We start from the raw sequence: 21,605 nt of genomic DNA, 5'->3' as shown, positions 1-21,605 counted from the left end.
TTTCGTAACGCCAATCAGTGCGGCAGTGACAGTGGTGGCAGCACTGGTGATTACGGTGTCAGCGCGTGAGATGGCAGCAGCGATGCGGTGGCCGTTAGAGCTGCGCAGCCGCGGTTGTCATTCACTTATCGCCAGACGTCATCGAGCGCAACGGAAAACGCCAAGCAAACAATGGCAATGTTTATGAAAAATATGTACTACAACAACAATAATAATAACAATAACTAAGCCGCAATCAGCGTCCAGTTAGATGTTAAGTAACAAGCAGCGACAGCGCGCTCTTTCGTTATCTACGGCGCTCGCACTTTTGTAATAAATAACGGCGAAACCCAAAAGCAAAGCTCAAGCCGAGACAGCGACAGAGACAGAGGACAGAGACGGAGGTGAAGGCAGCGTAATTAATGCAATCAATTACACATTTTCGTTGCTCAGATGCGCTCGAGATTTACACTTCAAATTGGTCTGTTGGCGCGCCTGCTTGTTGGTGTGTGTGCTTTCGAATACATAACTTTGTATGTAGTGGTATGTGGGTTAGGTTTCACATTGATCATACGTCACGGTTCACCGCATAGATAATGTTGATTTATGTTGTTTTGCTGCAATTTACGTCGGTCGATTCAGTTTTCAGGAAATATTTGGTTGAAACAATTAGCCAACTTGCAGATCTGGGTTGAAATATGTCTTAACGAGTGGATAAAATGCAGAAACAATTGTTGACTAATGTCTGTCTGCAATTATTATGTAACATTCGGCGAATACAAGTGGGAAAAAACAAATACTAAAAATATTAATTAGTTGAAAATTGTAAATCGGCTTAAGCTAATTTGCTTAAATGATATTGTTTGCTTACTAAAATGATTGGATTATTTGGAGGCTGTGAAACAAATGTATGCCGAAGCAGCTAGATTAATTGATTGGCATCAAGTTCTCACTAATTATTTTATATGCATACACATACATGTATATGATGATATGACTAGTATTATAATTCAATTCTCTTCCTATACGAAAGTATATTATTATCAGGGCTCTACTCTAACTTAATACTACCAATGTATTTAAAATTTCTACCCAAATATGGTAATCGGATGTACTCAGTGACTCTTAAGTGCTCATGGGGGCAATGAAATAAGGTTGCCAACAATGGTGTACTACTAATACCCAAAAACGTGATCAACATTGGGAAACCCATGAATTGTCTATATGACGTTCTGGACAGAAGCATGGTAATGAAAATCAAAAACCGGAGGGAATAACTACCTGGGCGCAAAACTGCAACGTCATGTGCAAAACGGAAGATCGGAAGTAAAATTCCTATTGGCCATTGTTAGAAGAGATTGTAGGAATATGATTGGAATACTAACTGATCACTGTCCCCAGAATGGGGGTAACGGATCAAAAAGACTGCTGGAAATGTCTAAAAACAATGGAGCATGTCTTGTGCACTTGTCCCGCATTGGCAAGCATCTGGTATGGTACACTGGAGAAGGTATCGATACTGAGGCCACAGAGTCAGCGCAGGCATTCTAAAGGATGGTTCATTGGCCTACCAGACTAACCTAACCTTGATTAAGATGTTTAGTTTATGTTCGACTCAATACCACATACTTTTTGAAATATTATTATTTAGCCACTTAAATACATATAGCACTTCCTTCGAGAATTTATTTTCAAGCAAATATTTAGAAGGCAAGAAGTCTTTAGCGGAAAAACTGAATTCCAACAGCAATCTTTCGTTAATCTCCTTGAAGGTAAACAAAACCAGGCACTGACTTGATTGATTCACTTGCACCAGCGCTATACATGCAGTTCCACAACCGCCAATGGAAGTGTGGAGGGAGATATGTCACACTATTTTCCATATAAACGCGCTGCCATCAATCTCCGAGCATCATTATTTTGCCACAATACTCCCAACAGCTTTATAGCGTTTCCTCTTTGTTGTTGGCCAGTGCAATACGAGTAAGCCTTTGACTTTGGCTTAAATATGCGCTGACGTTCGGCGTACGTTTTGGTGTCCAACACAGCGCACACCGATATTTATCTGAACGCAACACAAACGCACACACACAAACAGCGATTCGCATGCGCTTAGGCTGGCTCACTCAGCTTTGTTCGCGGCAATGCGGCCCACGCGCCTGCGCGTTAATTTATTGCGCTGCATAATGCGATATTACGCTGATATTGTGCTGATTTAGTTGAATACGCGCTAGAATTAAGTTTATTTATGGACCGCGGAATCGCCAGCACGAGTTTGTCGCATTGTGTTGGGCGCGCTGTGGAGTAGGTGTGTGGCGGCGTGGCGGAGACTGCGCACAACTGTGTGTGTGTGCTGCAAAGTTTCGAGTGCGTGGGCATAAACGAGAGAAATAAACAATCGCCGAATGGCGTGTTTTGGTGTGGTGTGGTGTGGCGGAAGAGGGGCTTCCTACGGAGGCGGTAATCGGCACAGTCAGAATCAGAAATTGACTGCCGCATTGCGCTAGAGTTTGGGATTTACAGTACGCGCAGACACACACACACTCACATGTCCCATGAGTGATGCGAAATTTCTCCTCACCCCCGCCGCTAAACGGTGCTTGAGTGCTTTTGGCCTTTTGTGTTCTGTCAACGGCAGCAAAAGGGTGCAAATGATGCGCTTAACAGGCAAACAACCGCCAACCAACGGTGAGTGTGCATGTGTGTGCGTGCTCTGCTATCTATTTATTGCCTTAGAAAGTTTCGCCGCAGACTAAGGAGAGATATTAGAAAGTCATGCTGTGTTGCGCAGAAATTCAAGTTTTGCAGCCACTTCTCTTTGATTTCACTCTGCTCGCCTCTCAGGCACCTGTTAGCCCGACATTGGCGACTCTTTGTTTAAATTACTGTCAAGAAGTGGGAGCTTGCGTTTATTTATAGAATTATTGATTCATGCATATGCGCATTTTGATGGAAAAAGTGAGGTTAGAAAGCAATACGTACGTCTAATGAAATATTTATTATAAATATGTATATAAGGGAGCGAATATATATGGAAGTTTATTATTGTTTTGTCTTCACAGTGGATGGAAAAATATTAATTAAAATTTATTTAGGAATTATTTTTATATTAAATTTATATTAAACATTTTTTCCTAGAGTATCTGAATTTAGAAAAGATAAAGTACCCTGTGCCTGAAATAATTTGTCGAAATAACCTCCTTATACTCGTAAGTTATTAATTTTTGTGATAGTGTTTTTTATTAAAATACATTTGGAAGTTTGACTAAAAGAGAGGCTAACTGTCATTTTTGAAGTTGACCAGCAATTCAAAATACAGCCACCGAAATTGCAAAACAACATGTCATCGAAAATAAGCGAAAATCGTTGGCAAATATAATAACCAATAAATAACCAACACTCATGGTATGGTAACCAAAATATAACCATTTTATAACCATTTCATAACTGTTTTATAACCGTTTTATAACCTAAACTCAATTTTTTTCAGTATGAGTGGACATTTGCTCTCTCTTGACATTTGTTTAAGCTTTTTCATGCCCCCAACAGGTTGTAATAAGTTTGTCAAGAACCCAGTAACACTAAGGAAGAAACTTCGGAAACCCTATGAAGTCTATTTAGCCATATTCCTCTGTCTGTCCATCTGTTCGTCTGGGTATATTCAAACTTGATTTACCGTTTTTAAGATATCGATTTAAAATTTTGCAATCGACCTATCGAAGAAGTAGCTTAACCGCCAATATTGACTCACTATTGCATATAGCTGTCATACAAACTGATGGATGAAAATCAAAGCAAATTGGGTAGGCATATGGTTAACGGTTAATGGCTGTTTTATGTGCGCATGACGCCTAAAGAGCAATAAAAATTTAAACGCGACACAAAACCAGGCAATAAAACAAGCAAAATTTAGACATTGCAATAAATTCACATTTGGCTGTGCGCATGCGCGGATGGCCAAACAGCATGCGGCTCAAATTTTTACTGTAAATGGCAATAACAATTAAAATCAACAAAAAAAAACATTTTCGTTGCACTTTAATTGAAGAAACAACCAGTTGAGGCGCTTAATTGTTGTTGTTTTTGTTGTCATGGTAGTATTCTTGACATTTTCTTTCGTAAATGTACAATTTGCATTTCTTACATGTGTCAATTAGCTCATTGATGTTTCGGTGTTTCAGTGTTTCGGTTTTGTTTTGATTTTTGTTTTTGTTTTTGCTGTTTGTAAGCGCTTCACGTATTGTTGTATTTGCATTTCATGAAAAAGTGCTTTAACTTCATGATCATGTACGAATTTGGTTCGTGCTTAAGCGCGAGCGTTTCACTTTTACTTTCCACAGCCATTAGCGCAGCAAAACAGTTATAATTTCGTAATTTAATTTAATATCAATTATTTAACTCTCCGTTTCACTGGAAACTAGATATGCAAAGTACAATCAGTGAGAAATTCACTTTCATCGGTGAGAAGATCGGATCTAGTTGCTATATGTAATATATACATATGTACATAGATACATTTATATGTACATACGCTTAAATAAATATTTTTCGTTTTCAAATCAGAAATATTAAATTTGATAAGAGAAAACTGGAGGTCAAGGCAGTCGCTTAAATATATTAAGTAGTCGAAAAAGTCTTTTCGTATTTCAAATCCAACTTCAACTTCCAACGAAAACCCTTCAAAAAAGTAAAATTCAAGCGATTTTGAGGAAACAACTCTCTCTGTAAGTAATGTAGGTTCCTCATAGAGTCTTCTTAAAAGACAACCTACTGAAAATGATTCAAGATTTTACATATAACTTGCCACACTTCATTCTTTTAGCATATTTGGTCACACTCGGCAGACAATACTTTCACTTCTTTCTTATTTGCCTCGGCTGAAGCTCAAAGCTATCAGATCACAACAAGTGAATTCATTCAAAGATATAAAAAATATTGAGTCCATTAAGCGCGTTTTTCTTTCTGCGCGGCGACCGCTCACTCCCACTGCCGCAAAACATCTCCAACATTTGTTTGATTCCTCCTCAACAAGTTGTTCTAATTTTTGGCACTGATTTGCATAAGTCAAATGATACTGAAGTGTATGTATGTGTGTCTATGGATTCCGGTATGCGTGTGTGTGTGTTTGAGAAAGAAATTAGGTCTGTTTACCATAAAGACGGCAGACTCAAGCCGCCGCGCATAATATCACTGCCAGCTGCCGGACAATCAAGCGATTAGCAACAACAAAAAATTGGGTGACGCAAAAGTTAGAAATGAAATACATACATATGTATGTGTGTCTACAAAGTCTACATTATTGGAGAACGCCCGCCATCGCTTACTAAAAGCTTAGCTGAAATCCACATGCCAAAACCGTTAGTTGCTGTTTCGCGCATTTTTATTGCTGTTTCTTCCAAATTTATTGTTTATTCGGTTGTTTTTATTGCTGTTGGTATTGATGCCAAATTCATGTTTGTTTACTCCGCGATGCTAATTCGCTTGTGGAACAGTCAGGCACCCAGGCGGGAATTGGAAGGTAGGAAAAAATGTCTGATTGTGGCTGAATATGTCAGCACCAAAGCCGGGAAGTGGAGGATGGAGTCATGTGTAGAAGTTCATGCAAGTGAGGAAAGTTCTCTGAGCGCCATTCACTAGGGAGCGGCCAGAAACGATTCTTTTACATATGGCTTAAGCAGCTCATGACTTGCGGTCTTAAACTAAGTTTCCTCTGGGTAGCCAAAAATCATCCATTTGAAGGCGAGCTAAAGTGAGAAGGTGAACAAACTCTGCTGAGGACCCGCCACTTAAAAACCGCCCCCAATGGAAAGGAAAGAACGTTATATAATATCTGCTATAAGTTTGCACTGCTTTACCTTGAGTTCCTTTAGTTCTCGTTGTTATTGTAAGTGGCTTAAAACATCTCCCAAAAATCCGTATTGCCACAGATTTATTAGAAATTTCTCGTAGGGCGCTTGTTCAGACATAAAAATCATAGAATACCATAAAACCAACTAACTGATTCAAGAGTACATTAAGTCGGAGAAATTTCTAATTATTTCATTTTTTGTTTTCTTTTCATTAATATCTTTAATTTAATGTGGACAACTGTAATGCACTCTATTACTTTAATTACGATCATTTAATTTCATATTAAATCTAAGTTTCGTACAAACCTCTTGCTCAAAACGCGCTAGTTGATGTTGCTCTCGATATGGACTGAAAATAGGAAAAAGAAAGAAAATTCTTAAAAAGATTGACATAAAAATCAAATTCAATAATTAAAATTAGAAGAGGAAATAAAAATGAACAATAATTATTTTAGTTTCAGTAAAGATCTGAAACGAGCCTTTCGCTAACCGAGATTTCGAACATAAAAAGTGATATTTTCAAGTATGCCTCCGCGATTATTTCAAATTACCACTTGCACTGACCAAAGAATGTAATCTTTGTGCACCAAATCGCGAAGTAATTTGACCGACCCAATTACTTTTAAAGGAAACTAAAATCGGCTAGAACATCGGTCGGATAATTTGAATGAAGTAATTTTAGAAAACAGATTAAAACCGATAAAATGTCTAAAGTTACAACCAATTAATGGATGCACAAACTAATTCGGCCAGCGGTGAAGCCACAACTGCGGCTGGGGCAAAGGGAAGTGGGTGAAGATAACAACTGTTGCCAACAAATCGACAATTGTGCTTACCCAAGTGATCACTGACCTTATTTCGAACACACACACGAACACACTCAAATGCCAGGTTTTATTGAAAAGCCAAACACTGAGCGTGAATCAGTTGATAGCTGAGTAAATTTGTTGATTTTATGGCGAACAACAACAAATGCGGGCAACCACTGACTCGTTTAAGTGTCAGGCACACACATAGGCAGAATATAAACGAGAACAACATACAACCATACAACAACAATGATAGAAGTGAACCAGCGCTGAAATAAATAACAACCCACACAAAATTGTTGCTACTGCAATTTGTCTGCCTACACATGGAAATAACTTACTAAATACAATATATACCTGTATATAAGGTACGTATATTGCTGTGTATATAGAAGCGCATAGATACAATATTTCTAACAAAGAGAGGACGAGAGGAGGGACAGTGTGCAGTTGAAACTATTCTAATTGAATGCAAGCGCAATTACATCAAATAGACAGTTGGGAGCGAGGGTTAGAGAGCGCACAATAACTCGTAGAAATATATATATGTATCTTATATACATAAGTATGTGTCGATAAGTATTTAGTATATACTTATGTATATATGTAATTTACTTGTATGTTATATTTATAGAGGCTAAACCCTTGCTTGACAGTATGCGCTCTCATACTGAAGTAATATACATACAGTGTTGGAAAAAATAATATTTTAATAATATGACATAATATTGAGAGAAAATACGCGACGCAAGTAAACTTTGACTTGTAATATTATCTATAGATTTTGTTAGAAGTGTCCAAATCCGGAATAAAAATTACTTTCTTATGAAATTTATTGTAGGCTCTTCAACCTTTCCACAATATGATTTATTTGCAGATCAGCAAGGTCAGTGCACTTAATGGTCAATTAGCTGAGGCAACTGAGGTGTTAAGTTATTCATTCACCTTGGTCCATAAATATATTCAAATATTTGCTTAAGCGTTAGTGTTTGACAGGTGTTAAATTTAGTTTGCGAAGACTTCCGTGTCAATGAATTTAATTTGGAGAGGAAGAAGTGGTTAGATAATAATACTAATCCTAAAACACTTCGAAAATCTTTCAATGAACGCACTTCATAGGAAATTTGGGGAGTAAGTTAAGTACTTTTAGGGTTTAGAAATTGCCCTCACTTAATCAAAGAGGAGTTACATTAAGGGCACACTGACTGCGAAAGTTTCATTCTGCTATAGATTTTGCATATCGACACCTAAAATGCATTTTTCATAAGTTTACAAGCGAAGGAAAAACGATATCATAGAATCCACTAATATTGAAACAAAATTTGAGTTTTGGATATAAAATGGTTTTAAAATTGGTTATGAAATGGTTATACATTGGTTATAAAATGGTTATACATTGGTTACAAAATGGTTATATATTGGTCATAAAATGGGTAATTATATTGGTTACCATACACTTATTTTGAAACAAAATTTGAGTTTTGGATATAAAATGGTTTTAAAATTGGTTATGAAATGGTTATACATTGGTTATCATACATACATTTTGAAACATAAATAAAGTTTTCGTTATAAACTGGTTACATATTGGTTATAATATCTAACAACCATTTTCAGTTTTTTTGATGGTACGTTGTTTTGCATTTTAGGTGACGATATACACCCCTAAAAATACTACTTTAAACTTTAAAATGACTATTTCAAATATCTTTTGAGTAACAGGCTTCTGAGCCGCTGTGTACAATCACTTCAGTTTCTCTCCTCTCGCTAAAGCTCTCAGTGTTAATGCCAAAATATTGAGTTACTTTTTAATTAAGATATCACAATAAACTACCAACTGCTTTAGCAAAATTGCCAATTTTATGGAAATTATATTTTACACAAATATTTACATTTATCATTCTCTTCACCGCTGACTTTGACTTACCGCCAATAACTTACAATTACCTTAAGTTAACTTAAAGTGCCAATTAAATACGAATCAAAGCAACTAAAAAGTAAAAGAAAAGAAAAGGTGAACACGAATAAAATTTGAAGCAGCAACCGATTGGCAAAACTTCAAAATCGCGCCGGGACCTTGAATTACAGCCGTGTCAATAATACTCATTGTTGTCAATTGCAATGCGACTTTTGATTGAACTTTTTGTCGAGTCGTGCAAAAGCGCGCCAAAGCCAGATTAGCGAGCAAAAATAGTCGAACTCATGCCAAAATATCGAGTGAATTGCAGACGGAATAATGCAAAACCGATATCTCGCCAGCCACAGTCATACATACATATGCACATACATATAAATGGTTATAATCGAGTGTGTCGCATGCGCTATCTTCTGCTGCAATCGTTTCTTATTGTTGCCCGTGTTGTTGCCTTCTATTTTTAGTTCATCAAGGTAAATAGGCAGCTCAGCAATTGAATTGTTGTTGGAAATGGAAGAAGCGATGAGCTAAATATTTGCATGTTGCATGCAATGCAGCAACACAACACCAGCCTTTATGCACGCCAACGGCAAATATTGAACATACCAACAACAACAAACATACATGTGTGCACTAAGATAGCAGAAAGTAATTGTGGCAGAATTCCAGCGGCCAACTTTTGTTTTAAATGTAAAGGAAAATTTCAGTCAAATGAAAAGTGAAAACTCGCATTGCGCAAAAAGAAGTGAAAACAAGTTTGAAGTGCCACAAAGCACACACAGGCAATTAGTGTGGCAACTTGAAACATTGCAGCTGTATGCGGAGGTAAAAATGCATGAAGTATGGATTAACCAAAGAGTTAAAGAGGAAGTAAGGAGGAATTTAATATTTTGCAACATTCCGCCTTCGGCTATGACCGCATAAGCGTTGTCTGCGCCAAGAAAAAAGAACCTTCCGCTCTCTGAAGAGCCCCGGGGCGTTTTGTGAAAGTTTTTCTTATCAGAAATAAACTCGGAAAATTATAAACATTATTTTATATTTATAGGTTGGACTGAAGTTGAGTTGAGTATCCACTGTGTGAGTGTTAACGAGCTTAAAATACCACTGTGTCTAAAACTGCGTTGAATCTTTAATCGATCCTTGTACCAACCAACAACAACATATTTGATATACCAAGTGCAGCCAGGTCCTTCTCCCTGGTTTTTCTAACGGAGTGGAAGTCTTCCTAGACAGCGCAGCCGCTTTCTCTTAATTCGATGAACTATGTCAATGACGTAGTATATCATATAGCTCATCATTACATCGGCCTCGGTGTTCACCGTGACCAACGCCCAAAGGACTATAAATCTTCCACAAACTATTTCTCTCGAAAACTCGTAACGTCGACTCATCAGTTGTTGTCATCGTCCATGCCTCTTCTCCATATATCCGCACGGGGATAATGAGTGACTTACAGAGTTTGGTTTTTAATCGTTGAGAGAGAACTTTACTTCTCAATTGCCTCCTCAGTGCGAAGTAGCCCCTGTTGCCAAGAGTTATTCTGCGTTGGATTTCCAGGCTGACATTGCTGTTGGTGTTAATACTGGTTCCAAAACAGACAAAATCATCTACAACTTCAAAGTTATGACTGTCAACAGTGACGTGGGAGCCAAGTCGCGAGTGCGACGACTATTTGCATGAAGACAGGAGATATTCTGTCTTACCCTCGTTCACTACCAGACCTATTTGCTTCGCTTATCAGAAATAGGCTCGGAAAATTATATAAATTTATAGTTTGGGCTGAACTAAATCCAATAGTTTTAATATTTTGAAATTCCTGATATTTTTCTTCAAATTCGCCTACTTCGTCTTCGTAAAATAGCTTCGAATCCAAGCAGCTCTACTTTGTTTAGTAGGCTAGTTAGGTCAGTGTGTAATTCGCCTGCAATGCATTATTTTCTATGACGCTTCCAATAACTTAGTCAAAGCGCATCGTTTGACCCAAAAAACGAACCTGCGCAGCCCGAACTCTCACACGCACACGCACATTCGCATGCAATGTTTCTGTTATCAAAAAGTAAACCGAATATATTCATTATATTTGACCTGCATTGCTATATATTTTAATAAAGCAACTCTTCCACTTTTTATTTTTAATTAGATACCCAGATTTGGGTCCTCAATTATGGGCGCTCCAACGCATGAATAAGCACAAAGAGAGATGCAAGCACAGAAATATTATTTTTCGTATTTCGCCTGGCATATTTTCAGTTAGTTGCACATCCCTTTGGAGCGTCTTTACAAAGATTTGCAGCAGAGTGAGCAGCAAATTGCTTCAATTTCATTCCTTTAACTCGGCAACCCGGGCTTTCCTATTAGACGCTCGTTGGGTCGGTCAGTGAGTCAGTCTATTGCTTGGTATCCGCCTGTGTGAGCTCGCAGAAAGCGCTCATAAGCAAATATTTCTAATGCGATGCACTGAGCTCGAGCAATATTTACAAACAGACACATATGTGGGGGGTAAGGGGAGTGGTATATGTTCAAGCGCCACCAATCTTCCGGCAACTACTTTCATTGGTGTTGTTATCGCGTCTTTATTTGATTTTTAATATTTGCAGCAAAAAAAAGCTGGTCGCCCCACAGAGCACCGTGCAACGACCTTGTTGCTAATAACCTCATTTTCTCATTTTCAGCGGCGACTTCGAATGCAACAATAGAAATCGGCAAGCAGAGAGCAATAAGTCAGTGGAATGCGCTCAACAATCAAAGTGCCAAGACTCGCTAGCAATCCAACAACAGCAACAATCATAATAATATTGCAGCGAAGCATATTGCCACACACCCATTCGTGCATGCATACATACATATGTATGAATGTTGCAAGCAATAGTTGCCGCTAAAACGTGGCTGGCTGGCAGCTAATATGTCTGCCATTGCTGCTGCTTGCCTGTGTTGGCTTTGTTGGCTGCGGAGTATTGGGGCCAGTGTGTTGGTTTATCACCAGACATTCGCCGCCTTGGCGCGCTACTGCTCTCAGCAAGCGGCCATGCACTTATAACGGTGCTAATGCACTGATTTTGCTTTCTACTGCTGCCAGTGTTTCTTCTGCGAACTCTTCTTCTACTCCGTTTGATTTCGTCCGCAATTAGTTCAGTTTGCTTTGAGTTTTAGCCACTGCTCTATGCAGCACGGAATTCGGTTAATTTTTTCGCCTTCCTCTGCGACTGCTTCTCAGCTGCCACACTCTACTTCACTTTAGTGTTGACTTTCGCACTTCCGTTCATTTCATTTTTGCCACCTTTTTCCCAACGAAATTTCGCTTTTTGTACTTTGGCTTTTGCTGTCATAATATTAGCTTCTCTTTGAGCACAAGTGCCGCACTCACTCATTCACTTTCAATAGCGCTTTGAGGCACTAAACTGGTAGGCCAATTTAGCAAGAAAAAAACTACCGTATATATACTTTTGTTTATAAATATTTATATAATCAGTGTTGTAAAGCATAACTGAAGAAGCGAATGGACTAAAGAAACCCATAAATTATCTCTTTCTTAGTTTATTGGAGACTATTTTTTAGGGTTCTTTGAGCTCATTGTACGTTGTAGAGCTTCTACTTTAAGCATTATTATGGGGGTCTTCACAAGAAAACATTCATCTAAGATCACACCTTCAGAAACTAGGTAAAGTATAATCAGCAGAATGCAGAGCATTATCAGACGCTGGAACATTACCTCTTTTAATGCCCATCCCAATGTTCCATCGTAAAATATATTGAAACCCCCATATGTAGAAATAGTAAAATATTGATTCAAGAATTGAAGAATCTCCATCTATTACATGTCAGCCTTTAAAGAAATACTTTTTAACTAAGTTGTGCACGAAAGCGCTTTCCTACAGGTTATCACTGAGAACTTAAGCGCTGCATTTTTTTCTGATTTATTCTACTCTAGCTTTAGGCTTACGAGAAGTTGCTTGTGTAATAGAAAATACTAGAAATTATTAAGATGAGATCTGCTTCTGATTATCGATTCTCTTTAAGCAAGTATTTATTGCAGTTAGTAGTTTGATATCCCATTTCAACTTAACTCACTTACTAACTTAAGTTTAAACTCATGAAAGGTATTATTATTGGCGACGAGTCTTGTATCTATGCTTACGACCCGGAAACCGACCATCAATCGGCCGAATATCGTGGCATATGTGAGCCGAAGCCGAAAAAACCATGTCAAAACTGGTAAAAAATCAAGGTTATTTTGACTGTTTTCTTCGATTATCGAAGTGTGCTACACTCGGAATTACTTCCGACCGTCCAAACAGTCAACAAGGAATACTATTTGAGTGTATGCGTCATTTGCCCGAAACTATTCATAAAGAGAGGCCAGAATTATGAGCTGACGACTCTTCGTTTTTGCACCATGATATTGCGCTGTCGCCTACTGCAGTGATTCTTCGTGAGTTTTTCGCCAAATTTTCAACCAATGTCGTGCCACAAGCACCGTATTCGCCTGATTTAGTTCCTTGTGACTTCTGGGTATACAAAAAACTCAAATGACCGAAGCATTTGAGTCAATTGAAGGTATTAAACGTGAATCGCTACTCGCATTGGGCTATTCTGGAAATTGACTTCAAAAACTGTTTCGAGGTTTGAAAAAAATATTTCCACAAGTGTATTGGGGCCAAGAGAGATTACTTTAAAGGGGACGACATAAGTTTTGAAGAATAAATTAAGAATTTTAAAACTATGAAGAAAGTCTTACTAATTTTTGCTCATAGTTAAGTTTTCTCTTGAACATTGAAGAATTCTATTGAAACTTGAAAATGTCTTACAATATTTCAATAATATTTGGCAATACAATAAAAATACGGAAAATATTGTTTTTTGGTCTTTCCTTTTATCGCGGATCGAGTCCAAATCCACTTGCTACGCACTTCCACAATTGCGGCCAACTTTCTTTGACTTAAATTAAGAAGAGATGTAAGATAGACATTAAGTGAAGCTATCTAGGTAAACACACATACATATGTAGATATACATACAAGTACATAGATGTGATTATGTTTGTAGGTGAATACAGAAATGAATTATCGTGCATTATGAACTTTCATTTTCAAATTAGCTGTAAAATTTGAACTCATTACCCAGAATTCATAACGCAGAATAGTTTCACACTCGCGAGCACACTCATGTACGTATGTATGTAAGTGTGTGTGGTAATTACATGAATTGTTTGGGCACAGATATGAAAACCCGTGTAATTGTAAAGCAAGTATTTATGATGTGCGCGGAAAGACTTACATTTGTGGCAGAGAGGTAAGCAAGAAATTAACGACCCTGAAAGGAAAAGTGCTTCGCGAGCTAACATGCAACATACCGGCTTACCTACTTATGCATTTGCTCATATTTAAATAAAGTTTTTTCGGGTTAAAAGAAATCAAGAAATTATATGTGTGAGTGTGTAAAGAGCAAAGTAAAAGTGATTCCGAAAACATGTAATGTCAAGGGTTATGACGATTTCACAATTAAATTAAATAAATATATGTATATAATATACATTTGGAAAGTGGCTTCGCTCAAACTATCCGGTAGTAATTACGCGAGATGTTATGGATTGAATTCAAAAGGTCAAGCAGCGACTTCTGCCAGGTTAGGTGAGGTAAATATGCTGATTACCCGCCATTTCTGCTTGAAAGACACCACAGTGGTGTGGTAGTCTGAAGCAAGAGTTGATTGAAAGCTCCCGATGGCAGACTACCATCCAATTTTTCTGTTGAGTTTCAATTCATTCGTGACATAGCACTCTACGACTCTTTTCCAGCGACCCCGAACCACCCACATGTCTATTGAAGGTATGTGCGCAGAGATGATGCTGTTGGGAGTAGGTTCCGCGGCACAGAGGTCCAAGTTATCAGTGATGTTATAGAAGCGAGAGAGGATATCAAAAGGTCCATTTCTGGTAACCTTAATGTGTCCAGTTTTCAAGAGTCTGTTAGAAATTTTCACACGTCTGTTGTTAGAATCAGTGTAAATTCTATATTATTGTGTATGTACTTTTCATGGGAGTTTTCGTAACTACCATCATAAATGTAAATATAAATATCCCCACATGCACATTTACAACAACACAATTTTCTTAGATCATTCTGAAGTGAACGCAAAAAGATACGCCAATAAAAGCAACAACACTATCCACACACATAGAAATACTAACAAACACATATACACATATACACACATACACACACAAAAGCAGTAAAGTCGTGTTGGCGATTTCGTGATATTGCGACAGTTAGAAGAGCCAAATTCGCAGCCCCGAAGCCCCGATTCAAGGTGAAGTGGCAATAAAAAGACCAAACACTCAAATTGCCAACGAGTTGCAACAAAATCGAAAAAAGCATACAACAACAACAACAAACGAACGCTGCGCATGGCTAGGTGGTTAGCGCAAACCGGTTAGCCGTTAGCTGGAGTGCTTTTAATTCGGGTTGTCAACGAAATTACCAACAATTTCACTTTACCGTTAGCGCTGAAATTCAATGCAATTAAATTAAATTTAATTAAAACGCCGATGTACGAGAGCAAAGTGATGACAAACACAACAGCAACAACAACAACACGGCACATTCGTGAAATACAAGTTCACATTTTATCCCCGCTTACGAGGGCAATAACAATAACGGCGTTGTCGAACAAATTGGCCGAAAGTGTTGAGTGCCGAGAGAGAAATGGCATTGCGATAAAATGGCCCGGCGACACTGCATCGCGATTACGGCCGCCGCCGAGCACAGCGCCAAGGCGGCATTTCGAGCAGTGTTCTCGCCGCAGCATGCATGTGTGTGTGTGTGTGCATGTGTCGGCCGGCCCGCAGCCAGTAAACGCTTTCGCAAGCAATTGCATACTTGAGTGGCAGATTGGTGGCGCGCTGCAGAGGAAGCGGCGCGCTGCAATGGCTAATCGAGTGCAGAGTGCCGCGTGGACTTTGTTGCTATCTGGAAATTAACATCACCGCTTCAGGTAACGAATACCGGTAAAGCAACAACCACAGATGCGACGGCGGCCGCATCAGCGCTGGCAATAATAGTAATTGGAACAACAACTTGCAACATGTGTAAAACAATATGAGCGCCACAAAACGGAGCTTCCATTTGTTCATCGCTATAAATGCATGTATGTATGCATGTGTGTGGCTTCGCATATGCCGCCCATTTGTACGCTTGCGCCATTGTCGAACAGCTGTTGCAATGTCGATGGTGTGGCGGCGGTTGCGGTTGCTGCGCCGCGTCGCGTCGCGTTTGTACCCATTTCCGCCGCATCGATCGATCAGTTACAATTTGCAACACACAAAACACATGCTGCACACTCACACAAACACACACACGCACATGCGGTTACAAAAGCCACGCGAAATATATGTTATTTGCAGGTTTAAATATATATATGTGCGGCATATATATTCCGATGCTATATATTGAATTGGATTTATTGCTTCCTGCAAGTGACGTTCCATCGAAACGGGTGTTTGCAACGTCGTCAGCAGTAAGGAGTTAGCAGTCGTCGCACCATCGGCAGCTGCTTATATCGGTTGCATTGTTGTTGGCCAGCCGTAATCTGGCTGCCACAAAGGCCTGACCACTCAACCGACAGGCCAATTATGCTTTTTGACATAATTCATAAATGTGTGCAGCGCCAGCGCATCCGAATGGCACACCATCTGCTCTCAATTACTCAAAGCATATACTCCTAGGCAAGCCTCTCCAGTGTTTGCGTGAGTAGTAATTATCCGCGAAACAGTAGTTGGCCATTCCACTGAGGAGCGTATTATTAAACACGGATGTCAAAGCAAATCTAGAGTACAAGCTGCAAAATATCCACATTTGAAGAATATCATTGCAACATTCGAGATAAATATATCAAATTGTAGATCTGCTATATATTGTGGCAAAGATGCCTCATCGGCAGTTATAATGTTACTCATGAATGTGGGTTCGGAATGCGATTGATTAAGTATGCCCAAAGTGACATGTTTACGGTAATATTTTTGAAAAAATGCAGTTATATCGCGATGAGCCCGTCAAGAACGCGTTTCATACCCAAAATTTCCAGCAAAATCATTTGAACGCACTCGCGAGGGATGTCGAGCTCACTTTGCATCTCTCTAACACTTTCCTGACTACTATGTTTCACTTTGTTAATATTGTTATCAGTTGAAAAGGTCGAAGGTCGTCCAGAACGAGGCATGTCTTCAACGATCTCTCGACCGTCTTTGAAGGCTTTGTACTACTTGTAGGCTTGTGTTTTTGATAAAATTGAATCACTGCAAGCCTTTTTCAATATTCCAGCAATTCCGCACACAAAATTTTGTTCGATATTATTCACCTATAATCTACACTTTTCCTTTTTTTTGTAGATCAAGCTAGTAGTGCGTTAAATTATTCCAAAACGGGAATATAATCTGGTCTGTAATCCATTGGTAATACGTTCTCTAGTCAACATTGCTAGTGGTATAACAAATACAAGAAGGAAAAGAGAACGGCCTCCTCTGACTAAATTACCTTTGGAAATATTTTTATGGTGTCACACTCAGTCATTGGAATATTCTATATGTTCAAAGGAACCGAGATAAAGCTATGTTAGTTCATTACTTATGGTTTTTAATCACTTACACAACAGCCTAGATGGACTCTTGTTATGTTATATTTAGTAATCTGACTCAACTATAATAGAAACTATTTTTCGTCATACTTCTTCCACAATGCATACAGAGAAAATCGTTGAAGAATTCAAAATCGATGACATCAGCAAAGTATAGACGAGGAACAAAATATAATTATACCTTTGTGCCATAGATATTATGCAAATATTGTCTTCTTAATGATGTCCACCACTTGAATATCACTGAACTAAATGCACAAGGTTGCATAATTTTCATAAGAATTTCGCCTAGGTATGGGGATGTGTGCCAATCTGAGTTGCTTCAACGATAAAAAGACTATAATTAGGTAAAACACCTTTGGGAATGCTTAGACCTTTAAGCTAAATGCAGGAACTTTACGAATATGCGAGGTAAATATTCACAATTTTTTTTTTTTATTTTTTATTTCCTCCTGGTCTCCATATGTACACACGTAGCAACATTTACGTTAAAGATTTACACTTTTCGTGTTTTTTTTGATCTTGAAGTCCGTCTTTCAGCCGCGTTCTGGCTTGATTCCCCGCAATGCGAGCCGCCTCGCTTGCGTAACCCACATTGCATTCCACGAAGGAGCAGCTAGCCGCTGGAGCATTGCTTTGCCTAAAATTAAACTAATTTACATAAATCTCAAATTTATTCTGGATCGCTGCTTGCGCTGTTGTTGTCGCTGCTGCACCCATTGCCGCTCATAATCGCAGCTTAGCGCTTTTTCTCGCTCGCTTTGCAACTTGCGGCGTTACGCTGCTTGGCTTTCGAGCGTTCTTCTTGCCGAATTGCAATTATAATTTAAGAATTCGCGAATATTTTGCTTAACAAAGCACCGGAATTCCAGAGAAATATGCACAGAGGTGTATTTATAAAAACATGTGACCGGGGGCGTGGCTTTGTTTGTATTTCAATGGCATCCGTTTTATTTTTGGAAGACTTATGTAGTGTCTCACCATATAATTTTGGGAACACGAAAATTTCGAAGCAGAAAACTTCATCGTATTTAAGGTTTTCAGTTTCAATATAATTTATAGTAATTTGTTGTTGTTGTTGTTACCTATTAGTTTGTCTAACGCTGTGTTGCAGGCGCTTGGTCATTTTATGTTCGAAAATTACGAAAATCCAAAGCAACGCGCATTTATCCGCAGCTAAGAACTTCAAATCACTTCAGCTAACCACTTTATCAATTTGTCGGAAACGTTGCAAGCCATTTCGGAATTCTTAAACTGGCAGTCGACAGTGGATCACAATGAGTATTATTCAAAAGAGGAAGAGATCAAAGTTTATTTTTTGTGATTTAAGTGAAGTTTAACGAGCTTTATATTTATAATATTAGGGAGTCGAAAAAGTCTTTTCGCATTTCTAATCAAACTTCAACTTATTTTTTTATATTTAAAATGAACTTTAACGAACCAAATATTTATGTACCATTTTGGTCGACCACTTTTTGCCATTATTCCACTAGAGACATTAGTCCATCAGTTTAAAGCATTTCTGGTTTCTCGGCGACAAACTGCAACAAGTAATTTTCACAGGACGCTCGACCAGGCTGGAGCAGCTCAAAGTGTATGATTATTTTCAAATCCTACCAAACATTCAGCATAACCTTTAGAGGCGTCAACCATGGCTTTTCGAGATGGTTCGATTTCATTTCGTTTCAAAATGACACACTGTGCCTCTACTTAAGTATATCTTGTGTTGAAGTTTCCGCATCGCTGTGCGCTCGTGCTGCCTCCAGCTGTAGTTGCTTCGTTCCTTTTTTGTATGCGAGCTTGCAACATCTTCATGTTTTCGACTATTATCAAATTGTTTTGCTTTCTGGCTGGCCAAAACGGAAAGTCAGCTTGGCCTTGTGCCTTTTAAGCATTGCATATTTATTTCAATCGTTTGCAGTTCGCTCTGCTCGCTCGGTTCGCTCATTAAACCCTGCGGCCTTTTGCAAATGTAATTTCAATTCACCTTCCTTTTGCCAGCTCCTTTCAATGCATTTACAAATATAATTTGCCTTTTTCGCCACGGCTGTGTGCCCCAGTGCTTTGTGTGGTGCCCTTTTAGATGCCCCGAAAGCATCGTGTTCTTGCACTCAGCCTTTCAAATCATTCTTTGCAGCTTAATGGAAAATGCCAATTTTGAAACACCAATCGCCTTTGCGCAATTCTTTCAGCATTTTTTCCAAGCTCTTTTTGCTCTTTGTTGCTGTGATTATGGTTGTTCCCGAATTTATGGTTTGAAATTGCATTTGGTTTCGCCTTTGAGGTAAATGCACTCATTTGCGAGACATACGTGCACACATCCAATTTTGGGCCAAAATCAAAGGGCAACTGTTTCTGTTAACTGCATTTGTTGTTTACAACAATAAGCACATTTCAAATGTTAAAAATTCATCTTCAAGGCGGTCAAAGAAGATTTGTGGTTTGAGTCTAGCAACACAATGATATTTTGGCTTATAGAATTTTGATAACGTTACATTAGGTATATTAATTGTTTCCCAATAGTCGAAGAATACCTTCAATTATATTAATAAGGCTATCCTACTCTGATGATGAAGCTAAGACTTCAAATATTTAAAGCAACGAGTTCGGCATGGTAGTCATCTTATTCTAAAGCGTACACTTAACCCTAATAGTATACTCTCAACATCTGACACCTTTCTCTCTATGGTCCAACCTCGTCTAAACATCACGTTTCCTGGGCCTACTGTTGGATCGATGAAACGACACCGATAAAACGACGTCGATGAAAACTTATCTAGTCCTTATCATCTGAACGGTGATTAGGTAGAGCCAACCAGAAGGTTGGCGACCCTTTGAAGTGCTTAACTAATTGATCAGCTGTGTCGATTTGGTCATGACCAACTTTCTGTCCGTCAGTGCATCTGACCGTCTATATATACGCGAACTAAGCTAACAGTTCTTTAGATATTGATCTAAAATTATTTCATTCCAAGAAGCTGCCTGTGTGTCGGAATCGATACCGGATATTCAGAGTTTGTCCGGAAAGTAATAGGACTGAGTCCATTTAAAAAACTTTATTGAACAAATCGTTACAATTCTTTAAAAATTTTCAAAATAGGCTCCTTCTGCGTCGATGCAGCGTGATTTCCAAGCATTGAAGGCGTCACGGAAGGCATTCTCCGGAATAGCCTTGAAAGCCGAAAGGCATGCTGCTTGAATCCCCTTTCTTCGGCCTTTTCAAGCAATGAAACAAAAAAGTCCGGGTGGACCATATCTGGATTGGGGCGTCTGCGGAAGCGTTAACATGCCAGTCTTGGTTAGGTAGCTGTTCACAAGAAAAGCGGTGTGAGCCGGGACGTTGTCGTGCAACTTATCATCGGCTGCGATGCCGTGCCGGACCCGATTGACCCTTCGTTTGAGCCTCTTGAGGACTTCCACATAAAGCTTGGCGTTGACGGTTTGCCCAGGAGGAACAAATTCATGGTGGACGATGCCTTTTATGGCAAAAAAGACAATGAAAATCGTTTTCACTTTGGATTTGCTCATTCATCAGCGTATCTGCCATACAAACTGACCGGTGAAAGTACTGATCTTTGTATGACATCTTACGCTATAAGTAAGGGCCCTTTGTTAGGAAGAGAGTACTATAACTTTGGTAGAGCTTTATATAGCGATCAGCGCAAATATTCATCTTTTATGAGTATCCATTACTAACGCCAGCTAAACTTAATAAAATTAAGTCTTTTCTGGAAAATGTACGCCTATTGCAAAAGTTTCTGAATAAATAATACCATATACCTTCCAGCGTCCGCTGCAATGCTGCGATGCTGCGCCCCGCGTGCACTTACTCCGAGCACTTTTAATAGTTCACTCGCTTTATCAAACTCGTAGGCATTTTATTGCACACACAGAGCTATTTGCTGCATTTCAAACATATTCCTTCGTTCCACCAGAATCGAGGTGACTTAAACCAGAAATGGCATTTTCCAGCTTCTTGCCACAACATGAAATGTTTGCACTAAACCTTTTTTCTTACTTAACTTCAGAGCAAATCTATTTTTAGCTTAAGTTCAACCACTTTATACTAAGAGCAATCATTAAGAATGCAGCAATAGTGCAAGAGGCAGGAACGCGCCGAACGGGCGGAATATCGAAGTGATCACCGGGCTGTGGTGCTATTTTAAGAACGTGAGCAAACCAAATGACCAAGCGGCAAAAAGCATGGCAACACCAATGCGGCAAGGACAGCCAGCGCTTATGGCGACCAAGCAACCAAAGCAAATGCTGAAACAACAACCAACAACAACAGCAAACAAACAAACAACGTTGGCAACTGAAAATGTGTTCTTCGAGCTGCGCTTCCATTGTAGAGATACGTATCTATATGTGTGACATGTAGTTGCATATAAATAAGCGCTAAATGTACTAGGTGGCAAGCAAGAC

General features: G+C 38.9%; 1 protein-coding gene across 5 annotated transcripts in view; it reads right to left on the bottom strand.

Annotated features, from left to right (window-relative positions):
- The window catches only part of LOC105230547 (uncharacterized), a 168,650-nt gene that overhangs the window by 109,779 nt on the left and 37,266 nt on the right, over positions 1 to 21,605 (bottom strand). For 3 of the 5 annotated variants that reach the window (XM_029552110.2, XM_049452189.1, XM_029552111.2), the window contains one exon: positions 6,135 to 6,177. The exons of the other annotated variants lie outside the window; for them this stretch is intronic. The gene's annotated coding sequence lies outside the window, so the exon portion shown is untranslated. The remainder of the gene's footprint in view (positions 1 to 6,134; positions 6,178 to 21,605) is intronic. 5 annotated transcript variants of the gene reach the window in all.

This window comes from Bactrocera dorsalis, chromosome 3, assembly GCF_023373825.1.
Source record: "Bactrocera dorsalis isolate Fly_Bdor chromosome 3, ASM2337382v1, whole genome shotgun sequence".
Taxonomy (NCBI): Eukaryota; Metazoa; Arthropoda; class Insecta; order Diptera; family Tephritidae; genus Bactrocera; species Bactrocera dorsalis.
Note: the sequence above shows the minus strand (reverse complement) of the source record. Positions and strands in the feature narration are given on the sequence as shown.